The sequence below is a fragment of the Solanum stenotomum genome, chromosome 10 (assembly GCF_019186545.1).
Source record: "Solanum stenotomum isolate F172 chromosome 10, ASM1918654v1, whole genome shotgun sequence".
Taxonomy (NCBI): domain Eukaryota; kingdom Viridiplantae; phylum Streptophyta; class Magnoliopsida; order Solanales; family Solanaceae; genus Solanum; species Solanum stenotomum.
The window spans coordinates 44,747,570-44,760,970 of record NC_064291.1 but is presented as its reverse complement, the minus strand read 5'-3'; the positions used below and the strand labels follow the sequence as shown (position 1 = coordinate 44,760,970).

Below are 13,401 nucleotides of genomic sequence, written 5' to 3'. Positions count from 1 at the left end.
CTAAGAATGATAATAATATTTGTTCTTTAATTTTAGACAAGTGAACTCATCCCCGCTTCGCGAGATCATGCAAAATATAAATAATACACTAAATATTATTTAAATAGAAGCGGTATTATATATATAATAATGTCTGTATCTTATCTTTTGTATGTGTGTGTGTGCGCGCATGTGCGTGCGTATGTGTGTGAATTTTAGTTGAAGATTTTAAATACTTTTGAGGGTTTCTTCTTACATGAAAAGAATATAAAATGAAATAATTATATTATACCTTCCTATAAATGTGTAGATGTATAATTTGGTTCCATGGGAAAAAACATTATTTTTTTTACGTGTAATCATCTTTTTTTGAAGTGAAGGAACTTTCTTGTAATTTATAACGATTTCAAAATAAATAACATAAATATACAATTTTCAAAGTAAAAAATAAGCAACTGAAGAAGAAATAAATAAATATACTTTGAAGAATAGATTAGATATATTGAGTTTGTTTATTATAATTAATATATTTTTATTGTAATAAGTAATGGTTACAATTAAATAGCGAGTAATGTTTTAATCGTGGAAATTTCTACGTACGTATTTATCCGTACAATATATATTTGACTACCTATACATACATCGTCTTTTTATTTTAAATTTTTGTGATAAGTCTAGCACTAATTTATAATTCCCTCAGTATAAAACAAACTAATATTAGTTAATACTTTATATCATGTATTTACGTAATTAAATTTGACTTTATTCATTTCGATTTTTCCACCCTTCTCTAACCAAATATGAATCGTAATTATGTTTAATGAATTGAATTTTGTAGAAATATAATAAACAATTATTATGGAGTCATATGAAATTAATACAGCTTGATCTTACGATGAAAAAGAAAGTAATATCATTTCTTTATAATGATCATGTCTCAATTATTTTAAATAATATAAATATATTTTTTTTTGCGTATATAATTTTTTAAAAAGTTTTCACGCATGCATTTTTCTCGATAGTTTTTATAACTTACATAACAAACACCAATAAAGAATATATTTTAATCATTAAGATTTATTTCTTTTAAGCAATTAATTATAAATTTTAAAATTTGATTAGTAATTATCAGTTTTTTCAACATAATTATGTTACGAATTTGAACCAAGAGAAAATAATTATAAATTTTAAATTTGATTTATACTTAAGCAGAATTTCAACCATAATTAAGATAAATTCGTGAGGAAGTGGTATCTCTTTAGGATATACTCTAGCATTTTAAAATACTAATTTGAACTAAAAGAAATTATAAACTTACACCAATCAGAAGTTGGCATAAAAATTAAACTTAAGAGACATCATAAAGACACACAAGAAAGAAAGAAATAATACAATACACGTACCATTACGACTTTCATAGTTAAAAATAGAAGGAAAAATAAAATTAATACATAATTGTGTAAGATCTTGTTGATATCCACTTCACAAGACTGTCAATATTCATGAGCATTTTTCTTAAACAAAAGTATAGAGGCATCAACTCTTGTTGATATTCACTTCAAGTCTATCACTATTCAAAATCTTTTTTCGTATCAAAAGTAGTTTGATAATTCTTGCTTCTATGCCGCTTTCTTTTTTGTTATCCATCATTCTTTTCTATTATAAATGTTGTGTAGCGTTAGTTGTTCACTAAAGATTTCTTCGCATCACCATTTGTCTTTAGTAGTAGTACAGTACATCTTACAGAAAAAAAAAAAGGTGCCAAATGCTAGGTTGAAACAAATACTACACTTAATATTTCGTTTTCAATTTATTGATAATCAAAATTTTAGGGGTGGTAGAATAGTACCCTGCCACGGTACAGATCGGGGTTCGATTCCCGGCTGGTGCATTATAGAGTGCTGTGAAGATAAATTGTTCAATCAGTGAGAACTTGGGTCCTCACCTTGTCTGATAAAAGATAACAAAATAGTGCGTCTGAGCCTTTGTTTTTGCATTATTATTTTTATGTGTTGTTGGAGATTACAAGATGAGAAATTGAATTCGGTCTGATTATATATCGAATCACACTGAAATTGACTCTGGTAAGACTCTATATAGGGTCGCCATTTATTTTTAGTAGTACAGTACATCTTACTGGAAAAAAAAAAAAAGGTGCCAAATGCTAGGTTGAAACATTGGTTTCAAGATTTTTTGAGTTACAGCTAATATATAGTTCAGTATCTGATTTTAATTCAAATGTGCATTGGAATGGAACAATTATGTAAAGCACCGCAAAAAAGTAAAATAAGCCCAAGTTAATGTACAATTTTCATAACTTATAGTACAATTATTTCATGTTGTGTTAGTCCTTTTGGTTGTTCTTTTAAGGATAATTTCGTAATTTTATCTTATTAGTCTATATTACTTTATGTCAACACCAATAGTTTGGGCTTTGTGGGCTTATTTGATTGGCTATTAGACACGTAGGTACTTCCAACTGTCATTTCTAAAAAGTTAATGTACAATTCTTTTTGCATGCTGTACAACTAATTTAATAAAGTTAAAAGTTAATGTACAAAATTCTTTGCACGCTGTACAACTAATTTAATGCAGTGTTAGTCCTTCTAATTGTCATTTCTAAATAAGAGTAATTATAGTGACTGATTTAGAAAAATGGGGTTTTACATTTAAGAACCTACATAGACTATTTTTTTTTTGGATCGTCTTCACTTCTCTATAAATACAATTGTTGTAAAAATGATTTTCACACTAAAAGAAAAATTATTATATAGTCACCAAAGTATTATTATCTAAAAAAAAAGATGAATATGATTTCCTTCAAAGTGATCTTGATTTCCATCTTTTTGCTCAATTGATTGTGTACTGTTATGAAACAAAAGTTTTTTAGAACTAGAATTGGTGGGGTGGGCCAGGCCAAGGCAGTAGTGCAACACCAAGGCGACTCTTGAAGGTCCCAATAGCAAGCTACCGTGGTGAACCTCCCCCCTTAAAAAATAGAGTTAATATCGTGTGAGTCGATGACTCACATATCAGATATTAAACTGATAAGAACAGATACTACACTTGATCTTAGCCAAAAGGCCGAGAAAGGTATGACTTTTCATGTGTTATGCCGGGCTATTTTATATTCACTTTGTTACATTAAATCTCTCTTTCCAGTCAGTATGGGACTAGAAAAGCTTCTATATATTAAATTAGTAATCATCTTCTCTGGTTTTATATATTACACTAATTCAATTCCTTTAATCTTCTATAATTCCATTGATCAAAGAGTAGTGAATGAAACAATTTACGTTTTGTTGGCTGCAAAATAGTTCCAACAATGTTGCTGAAATTAAGAGTAGATCACTTGTTATGTTACTACTTCTGCTAAAAATCTAACATTCTGCTATGAAGAAACAAAGGTTAGCTTTAAGAGGTGATGCGGTCAGTAACAATGTCACATAAGTTACGGGATTTATGCATGTGATCTAAAAAAGCTACTTTTTGGCCCTCTTTAAATTGGAGGCTTCGACAGATCGACCTTTTCCTTATATCAAAGGGACTCAACTATTTATATATCTAAATTTTATTTTATTTTCACTAATCATGCAGTATAAATTTTCACCAGAGTGGTTCGATTCCTGGCTTGTGCATTGCATTGTGTGAGTGCTAACATGAGTCGTATTGCCTATTCCTAAGCTGCATTACTGACAGAGAAGAAGATTTTTAGTATCAAGATGCTCTTCAAAAAGAAGTTATTTTTCCGACCCTACCCCAGGAGGATCAATAGTAATGTCACTTACCCTACTACATGACTCGAACCGTCTACCTACAGGTTGATGTGAAGATGCTCAACCACTTGAGCAAACCTCATTTATCCCGCAACAAGTTGATCAATTATACAGATGGCTTATAAAAGTCATCTGGACATAACAAGTTTACCGAGGTCCATTGTCTATTCCTAAGGTTCATCAATCCAAAATAAGATAGAAAACAAGAGAGGTAAATTACAATTTTTTGCCTACATAACATTTTCCACGTAACGTATCGATCTTGCTCCAAAAATGTTAAAGGTTAATTAACAAAAAACCTACGTACTAATATCTTTGTCCTGGATCGGAAAGAAACTCCTTCAACAAACCATTGAAAGAAAGGTTTACAACCTAAAATTGGTGGGGTGTGCAAGGCTTAAAGGTCCCGATAGCAAGCTACCGTGATGGACCTTCCACTCATATTCCTTAGTTGTGAACAATATTGAAAACTAATAAGAAACACATAAATTATTTTTTCACGAGTCTTCAAAGATTTGTCAATCAATAACACAAATCGAATCTTTTGGTCATCTAGAGATTTCAAAATGTTGAGTATGACGTTATATTTCCAAAAAAAATGATAGTGATAAATGTAAAGTAAGTTTTACAATTGTTTTAGTGGGGTGCGCTAAGCCAAGTCAGTAGTGCAACGCCAAAGTACGCTTGAAGGTCCTGAATCCCAATAGCAAGCTACCGTGCGGACTTCCCCTAAAAAATAGTTGGTATAAGATATATACCGATAAGAATAGATACTACACTTGATCGTACTATACGAATAACTACTTAAAATGGAATTTTCAAAACATCTAGCACCAGTGGTCTAGTGGTAGAATAATACCCTGCCACAGTACAGACCAGTGTTCGATTCCCGTCTGGTGCATTCCTGGCTGGTCCATTATAGAGTGCTGTGAAGATAAATTGCGCAGTCTGTTTTTCCATTATCATTTTTATATAATTACAAGATTGGGAAATTGAATTTGATCCGACTATTATATCAAATAATATTGAAATTGACTCTGGTAAGACTATATATAGGGTCACCATTTATATTTAGTAGTGTACAGTACATCTTACTGGAAAAAAACAAAGGTGCCAAATGCTAGGTTGAAACATTGGTTTAAAGATTTTATGAGTTATAGGCTTATAGCTAATATATAGTTCAGTATCTGATTTTAATTCAAATGTGGATTGCAATGGAATATAGAAGAGACAAATTGTGTACTGTTATGAAACAAAAGGTTTTTAAAACTAGAATTGGTGGGGTGAGCCAGGCCAAGGCAGTAGTGCAACACCTAGGCGACTCTTGAAGGTCCCAATAGCAAGCTACCGTGGTGGACCTTCCCCCTCAAAAAATAGAGTTAATATCGTGTGAGTCGATGACTCACATATCAGATATTAAACTGATAAGAACAGATACTACACTTGATCTTAGCCAAAAGGCCGAGAAAGGTATGATTCTCTATGTGTTGTGCCGGGCTATTTTATATGTCACTTGTTGCATAAAATCTCTCTTTCTAGGCAGTGTGGGACTAGAAGAGCTTCTATATTAAACTAGAAATCATCTTCTCTGGTTTTATATATAAAACTAATTCAATCCCATTAATCGTCTATAATATAGTAAGTATTGATCAAAGAGCAGTGAATGAAACAATTTACGTTTTGTTGGCTGCAAAATACTTTCAACAATTTTGCTTTCGGTATTTATTAGATGTTTTTTCGAGAATTGAGCATTATTAAAACTTAAGAAGAACTATGGTTCGAAATAACTGGTGTTGGCTGCATAATAGTTTCAACAATTTTGCTGAAATTAACTGTTGGTTACTTGTCAAGTTAGTTTAATTCTTTGAGAGCTTCCCAAATATTATTTCATCAATTTAGCTACCTTTTGCTAAAAATCTAACATTATGTTATCCGTGATAGAATCAGGAATGTCGTCACATAAGATACGGGGTTTATGCATGTGATCTAAAAGCTATTTTTTGAGGAGTCCAGCACCAAAATGGACACTTTTTGAACCCTAACACCAAAAAGGACCCTCTCTAAAAACACACACCAAAACGGACCGTTAGCCCATTTATGGACGAACTATAACTACCATCTTTTAATAGTGTCATCTCTGTTAACTCCAAATACATCCAAAATAATATTACATAACTTTAAAGGTAGTTCGCCCACAGATGGGCAAACTATAATTCTTTTTACTAGCTCCTCACGTGAATCTATGTCTCTTTCTTCCTCACATGAAGCTATATCTCCTTTTTCAACAATAAATATGTGTTATTCACTCCACATTTTCTCATTCATCTTCTACTTTTTTTATATGATTTTTGAAATTTGATAGACATGTCTCAATAATCCGGAAAGTTTGTATATTCAATTGAACTAGATATTTGTAAATGCAAAGAGTATTGTAAAATGAAAACATCAGGACTTCAAGAAATCTTGGTCGTAAATTTTGGAGTTGTGCATGTTCAAAGGTAAAAAAATTTATTTGTTCACTTCAAAATATTTGGTATTCAGTTGTTTCTTGTTTTGTTATTTCAGGAAAATGATGGATGCAATTGTTTTTGGTGAGCAGAAAACATGTTCATAAAAAAAGAAACGTAGACGTTCTGCTTTGTCTTAGTTGGACCATTTTTTTTTATTTTTTTTTTAAAATTAGAGTACGCTCATAACTCAACGAATCACAACATTATTTTATTTTAAAAAAAATTGGAGTTTGCCTCATTATGGATGGACCCTAATAAAATTTTATAACAAAAATTGTGGCTTAGTTCATGAACTGCAATTGAATATGTCTTTTTTTTATTTTTTTTATTTTTAAATATGACATCTTTGTTATTTTTCATATATAGTGATGCTCTTAGATCTAACGAGAAATTCATACAAATAAATTTTTTTTTTTTTTCAAAAAAACAATACTCAATTGAAACTGCAATTGAGTATTGCTCTTAGAACTACAATTTTCCATTGGGCGATGAGGCATATTGGCCACCTTTTCCATTCAATTTGATTGTAATACTCAATATTTGAAAACTTCTGGAGTCAACAATACTAGGCTTCGTAGAAATGAAATGGGCATTACTCTAGGTCGCATGGCACAACGATGTAGTTTAAGTAGGGAAACTAGTCATAAGAGCAATCGTCATCCCCATCGACCTCAGTAGTTTTTTACTACTATTATTATATCGATAAGAATATATACTACACTTAATCTTACGTTTCAATTTATTGATATCATATATTTTAGGGGTGATACTTTGCGAGTAATTATAAAAAATGGAATTCTTAAAACATCAAGCACCAGTGGTCTAGTGGTAGAATAGTACCCTGCCACGGTACAGACCCGGGTTCAATTCCCGGCTGGTGCATTATTCGAGTGCTGTGAAGATAAATTGCGTAGTCTATGAGAACTTGGGTCATCACCTTGTCTGATATCAGACGACAAAACAGCGCATCTGAGCCTTCTCTTTTGTTTTTTGATACTTAAAAAAAATCATCATCGAAAACATTCTGAGATAGATGTAGTATGAAATGGTTTCAAGTCATCAACAATGTTAGCACCTCATGCAGGTTTTGTTATATCGATTGATGTTCAACATCACGACAACAAAAATATTTTGTAGATTCATAGAATTCTTTACAAGAGAACATTATTACATATCAATTGAAATAATCTAAAATTTTGGAATAAAATTGGTGGGGTGCGCCAGGCCAAGGTTATAGTGCAACACCAAGGCAATGATTGAAGATCCCAATAGCAAGCTACCGTGATGGACCTTCCTCCACTTGTGCAAATGTGCTCGAAGGCGACAACTCTAAATCCACATTTCTAAATCATTGGAGCATCGATTGTGTCATTCTCAGACTCGTAACATAGACGAAATTTCCCCAATGGATCATCCTTCATAGTAACACTAATTGAATTAGCCAGTGTTGATTCCATATTCAACATTGGATAGTTATAATATAAAGCACCAGTGGTCTAGTGGTAGAATAGTACCCTGCCACGGTACAGACCCGGGTTCAATTCCCGGCTGGTGCATTATTCGAGTGCTGTGAAGATAAATTGCGTAGTCTATGAGAACTTGGGTCCTCACCTTGTCTGATAACAGACGACAAAACAGCGCATCTGAGCCCTCTCTTTTTCCACAATCATTTTTAAATGTCGTTGGAGATTACAAGCTGAGAAATCGAATTCATTAGTATTTTACACACTATGGGTCACCATTTATCTTTAGTAGTAGTACAGTTCATCTTACTGAAAAAAAAAGGTGCCAAATGGTAGGTTGAAACATTAGTCTAACTCTCAAGATTTATAAGTTATAGCTGTTCATATCTGATTTTAATTAAAATGTGCAACTTGCAATGGCATAGAGAGCTCTTATGTATAAAACTGCCCAAAATTGTGTACTGCTATGAAATCAAAGGTTTTTAGAACTAGAATTGGTGGGGTGAGCCAGGCCAAGGCAGTAGTGCAACACCAAAGCGACTCATGAAGGCCCCAATAGCAAGCTACCGTGGTGAACCTCCCCCCTTAAAAAATAGAGTTAATATCGTGTGAGTCGATGACTCACATATCAGATATTAAACTGATAAGAACAGATACTACACTTGATCTTAGCCAAAAGGCCGAGAAAGGTATGATTTTCCATGTGTTATGCCGGGCTATTTTATATTCACTTTGTTACATAAAATCTCTCTTTCCAGTCAGTATGGGACTAGAAGAGCTTCTATATGTTAAGCTAGTAATCATCTTCTCTGGTTTTATATATTAAACTAATTCAATCCCATTAATCGTCTATAGTTCCATCGATCAAATAGTAGTGAATGAGACAATATTTTACGTTTTGTTGGCTGCAAAATAGTTCCAAAATAAGATAGAAAACTAGAAATGGAAATTTCAATTTGTTGACATAACATTTTCCACCATTAAAGGTTAATAATAAGTTCACAAAAATCCCAAGTACTAATATCTTTGTCCTGGATCTCGAAGAAACTCCTTCAACAAACAATTGAAAGAAATGTTTACAACCTAGAATTGGTGGGGTGCACCAAGCCAAGGTAGTAGTGCAACACCTAGGCGATGTTTAAAGGTCCTGATAGCAAGCTACCGTGATGGACCTTCCCCTCATATTCCTCTGTTGTGAACAATATTGAAAACTAATAAGAAACACAAATTATTTTTCACAAATCTTTAAAGATTTGTCGATTCATAACACAAATTGAATCTTTTGATACTCTAGAGATTTGAGAATAACCTTTTATAATTCCCAAATAATTGATAAGTGAGAATGTAAAGTAAAGCTTTTACAACTAAATTTAGTGGGGGTGCGTCAAGCCAAGACACTAGTGCAATGCCAGAGGACGCTTGAAGGTCCTGAATCCCAATAGCAAGCTACCGTATGGACATCCCCTAAAAAATAGAGTCAGTATAATGTAATATACTGATATGAACAGATACTACACTTGATCTAGTAAAATGGTATTTTTAAAACATCAAGCACCAGTGGTCTAGTGGTAGAATAGTACCCTGCCACTGTACAGTCTTGGTTCGATTCCTGGCTAGTGCATTATCTGAGTGCTGTGAAGATAAATTGTGCAGTCAGTGAGAACTTTGGGTGCTCACCTTGTGTTTGATATTAGACGACAAAATAGTGCATCTGAGTCTCTTTTTCCATTATTATTTTTTAATGTTGTTAGAGATTACAAGATCTGACATTGAATTTGGTCCAATTATATATCGGATCATACTGAAATTGACTCTGCTAAAACCATATATAGGGTCACCATTTATCTTTAGGAGTAGCACAGTACAACTTACTGAAAGAAAAGAACTAATATTAGTTCAGTAGCTCTTATGGATCAAACTTCCCCAAATTAGAAGGGACAAATTGTGTACTGTTATGAAAAAAAAGGTTTTTAGAACTAGTATTGGTGGGGTGAGCCAGGCCAAGGCAGTAGTGCAACACCAGGGTGACTCATGAAGGTCCCGATAGCAAGCTACCGTGGTGAACCTCCCCCTTAAAAAACAGAGTTAATATCGTGTGAGTTGATGACTCACATATCAGATATTAAACTGATAAGAACAGATACTACACTTGATCTTAGCCAAAAGGCCGAGAAAGGTATGCTTTTCCATGTGTTATGCCGGGATATTTTATATGTCACTTGTTAAATTAAATCTCTCTTTCTAGGCAGTGTGGGATAAAAATGTGTCTGGAAAATTAGAAGGACTCTAAGAAGTTCATCTATCAAAATTAAGGCCATGGAAACAAAGTTTTTGATTATTTTTTTGATTCGTCGATGGATTGTATTTATTTATTGATAAAAATCAGCAGTGATTATGTTCAATATCTTCCAAGAGGAGAAGTATCAAGTGATTTCTTTTCATTTTCTTATATTTTTGTTGAACTCGATTATCCATATCTACGTGGTTTGTAGATTTTCATGATGGTGGAATGGACCGAAAACCACAATCGATATTGAAAACCACCAATATCTCTGGTTTGTTTCATTGTACAAATTATTTAGTTTGGAAATTTTTTTGGTGAAGATGGAATAGAATTGATGTTGAGAATTTATATGCAAAACCCAACTAATTCAGGATTGAGGCATCATTGCAATGGTTGAATTGCTATTTTTGTATTATAGTTGTACTGCATTTCTTAGAAAGGTAAAAAACAATAAGGAAATCTGAAAATTTTGTCTAAGTTAAGAAAGTGAGTTTTGGCCATTTTCAAACGGCCATAACTCCTATCTCAGGATGAGTTAGTAGTAGCTCTTGATATGGTTGGAAAGCGCTTGGAGAGATCTTTTAAACGTCTCCGAGATTACACGATTTTGACATTGTATGAATGAGATATGCCTTTCGGAAATTGGGCTGTTGGATTGAGGGAAGGACAAAGTAGTCTTTTCTCTAAGTTATTTCCTAATTCGATTTTAGGGGTTTATTGGGGTAAAAACAGAACCTAAATCAGTTTTTGGTAAATTTAAGAACACTTAGGGCTTGGAGAAAAGAGAAAAGAAGAAAGAAAGGATAAGAGCCAAGCTTTTGCCAAGAACGTCAAGCGTTTGAAATGGAATTCGTCAGGGGTGATCCCTATTAAGGTATGTGAGATCTTTTAGTGATGGGTTAGTTCACCCACACACCAATTTGTTTCAATTCAGCGATTTGGAGTTGTTTACATGTTAAGAAGTGAAGTTCTTGAAGAACATTTTTGAATTCTTGTTGGTTGATTGTTGAATGCCCAGTGTTGATTTGATTCGTGTTTTCGGGTTGTTTTTCGAGTTAAATCTATTGGGTATTGAGGGCACTAATGATCCTTAGTGTTTGGGGAAAGAACCATAGGAGTTTAGAGGGTTTAGAGAGGAAAAATGAAGGAGAAAAGTTAGAGTTTGCTGGGCAAGGGGTTGGGGCGCCGCGCCTCTCAGAGCGCCCCTCTTCAGAGTCTGAAGTTTGGCCTCTGGGGTGACGCGCCAGCCAGAGCGCCACAACTTCAGCTCTGAAGTTTGTGCTCTGGCTCCCCACGCCTCTCAAAGCGCCAAGGACGCCAGTTTACCCCATTCTTCCCCCACCTTTTCGTACTAGTTCCTAAGTGATGTACCTATATTTCCTAGTTGATTCTAACACTCTAAAATACATCTAAACATCATGAAATCATCCATAAACATGAGATAATGAACCTTGAATCCATAATCCAATTCAAGGAAAGTTAAGATCAAAGTCAAGAGAAGTAAGAGTCAAGTCAAGATAAGTTCCTAGAGTTTTCCAAATGTTTTAACTTTGCTTTAAGACTTAAAGTTCAAGTTGAGTAAAAAGTAAAGAGTAAAGTTTGAAGTTCATTTCTTCAAAAGTATATGGGGACTAAGTATTCCCAAAGAGATTTAAATTGTTTTCACATTTAAATAAGAACGGAAACTGAGATTTCCAAAGAGCCTTCAGGCAAGTTTTCAGAAAAAGAAATTGCTTTCTAAATGAAGCAAGAGGGGAAACTTTGCTTTCCAAGATAGCCTTTAAGCTAAGTTTTTGAACACTAATCTCAAATCACAGAAGAAGTATGTTTTTTTAAAATATAAGAGCCAGTATATTTTGGGAGTAGTGTTGAGCACCGAATTGGGGACGAGCATGAGTTTAGATAACTCACGTCACCATAGAACTATGTAGCCATCATGGTTAGAAAAAGGGTCATACTTTTTAGAGGAATCCTTTTTGCAATAGACTAGTGGATCCATTAGGCAGTTTAGGTTCTATACCTTTGGCCGGGTATAGGATGTGCTGGCAGCGTGAGGTAGATCGTTGTATCATCACTATAACTCTTATGTGATGGTTGTCGGTTAGAGAAACTCCCACATAAGTTATTGTATTTTTATATATATTAGTTTATTGTATTCTTACATACATTTCAGAGTTATGTTGTATCCTTGTATATACACAGAGTTGACAATATGTTTTTAAACAACTTTTCTTTATGTTGCACTTGTTTAAACTGCTTTATATTGAAATGAGTTCAGTAAGTATTCATGAGTTGTGAAGAGCCAAGGTAAGTGTTTCTTTCAGATTTCCCTCTCAAGCCTATGTTGTTTTAGCTTTCCAACTCGCATACTCGTACATTTAATGTACTGATGTCAGTTGGCCTGCATCTTATTATGATGCAGACACATATAACTAGGATCGGCATTCTGATGCATCGTTGATCCAGTAAGCAGTTCAGAGTCTGTTGGTGAGCCTCCTTGCTTTCCGGAGGATCCATTTCATTGCTTTCTAGTTTAGTTTATTAGGATGTTGTGGGGTCTGTCCCAAAATCCATCTTAGTTGTTATTAGAGGCTTCATAGACAGTCAAATGTTAGTCCTTGAATCTTTTCATTATCTTTTCTTATTGTTAAGACTTGGGTTGCCAATTTTGGCCAAGTTGAATGTTTAATCTTTAAAACATTCTCAGTTATTTTGTTATTCAGTTCAGTTAAGTTCATTTATCATTATAGACATGAATATTGTCTTCCGCTGAGTAAGTAAGCCAGACCAAGGGTTCGCTTGGGGCCAGCAGTTGTCTTCGAGTGCCGGCCACGTCCAGGGTGTAGGCTCGGGGAGCAACAGGGCGGGGGCATGAGGCGAGACGTTTTATGTAGTATAGGGTGAGGCGTAATCCCTGAGACATAGGGAGTAAATTGTCACGCCCCGAGCCTACACCCTGGACGTGGCCGGCACTCGAAGACCATTGTTGGTCCCCAAGCGAACCCTCATCCTGGCTGACTCCAAGCGAAATACTAACTTAAGCATACAAGAGCTTAAAACTGAATAAGAGTTTATAAACTCAACTTTACAAATCTTTAACTCAAAAGAAAACTCTGTATAATAGAATATATATACAACTCGCCATAAAAAGCAACTTTATTCTTCAAAACATTTAACAAAATAAATGAAGACACTTCTGAAACTCTATTGTCTATCTATGAAGCCTCTAACTGATAAAGATGGAAGCCGGGACAAGACCCACGACCTCCTAACAACTGATACAACTGAAAGGTAAATGAAATCCTCCGGAAGCAAAGAGGCTTGTCATAGCTAACTGGAACTCCCGGATGTATCAACGAATCTCCTGTTGATGATCCTGAATACCTGTG

At 34.0% G+C, this 13,401-nt stretch overlaps 4 non-coding genes and 2 pseudogenes across 4 annotated transcripts; all 6 read right to left on the bottom strand.

Moving 5' to 3' along the window:
* Positions 1 to 2,880: 2,880 nt before the first annotated feature.
* On the bottom strand, positions 2,881 to 3,076 carry LOC125843418 (U2 spliceosomal RNA). Its single transcript, XR_007444015.1, has one exon. It is a non-coding gene; the product is annotated as a U2 spliceosomal RNA (small nuclear RNA).
* A 1,318-nt stretch (positions 3,077 to 4,394) lies between these two features.
* LOC125843440 (U2 spliceosomal RNA) lies at positions 4,395 to 4,557 on the bottom strand (annotated as a pseudogene).
* Positions 4,558 to 5,033: 476 nt separating this feature from the next.
* On the bottom strand, positions 5,034 to 5,229 carry LOC125843397 (U2 spliceosomal RNA). The gene has a single exon (XR_007443995.1). It is a non-coding gene; the product is annotated as a U2 spliceosomal RNA (small nuclear RNA).
* Positions 5,230 to 8,225: 2,996 nt separating this feature from the next.
* Positions 8,226 to 8,421, bottom strand: LOC125843416 (U2 spliceosomal RNA). Its single transcript, XR_007444013.1, has one exon. It is a non-coding gene; the product is annotated as a U2 spliceosomal RNA (small nuclear RNA).
* A 681-nt stretch (positions 8,422 to 9,102) lies between these two features.
* On the bottom strand, positions 9,103 to 9,265 carry LOC125843439 (U2 spliceosomal RNA; annotated as a pseudogene).
* Positions 9,266 to 9,713: 448 nt separating this feature from the next.
* On the bottom strand, positions 9,714 to 9,908 carry LOC125843424 (U2 spliceosomal RNA). Its single transcript, XR_007444022.1, has one exon. It is a non-coding gene; the product is annotated as a U2 spliceosomal RNA (small nuclear RNA).
* Between the last annotated feature and the right edge of the window lie 3,493 nt (positions 9,909 to 13,401).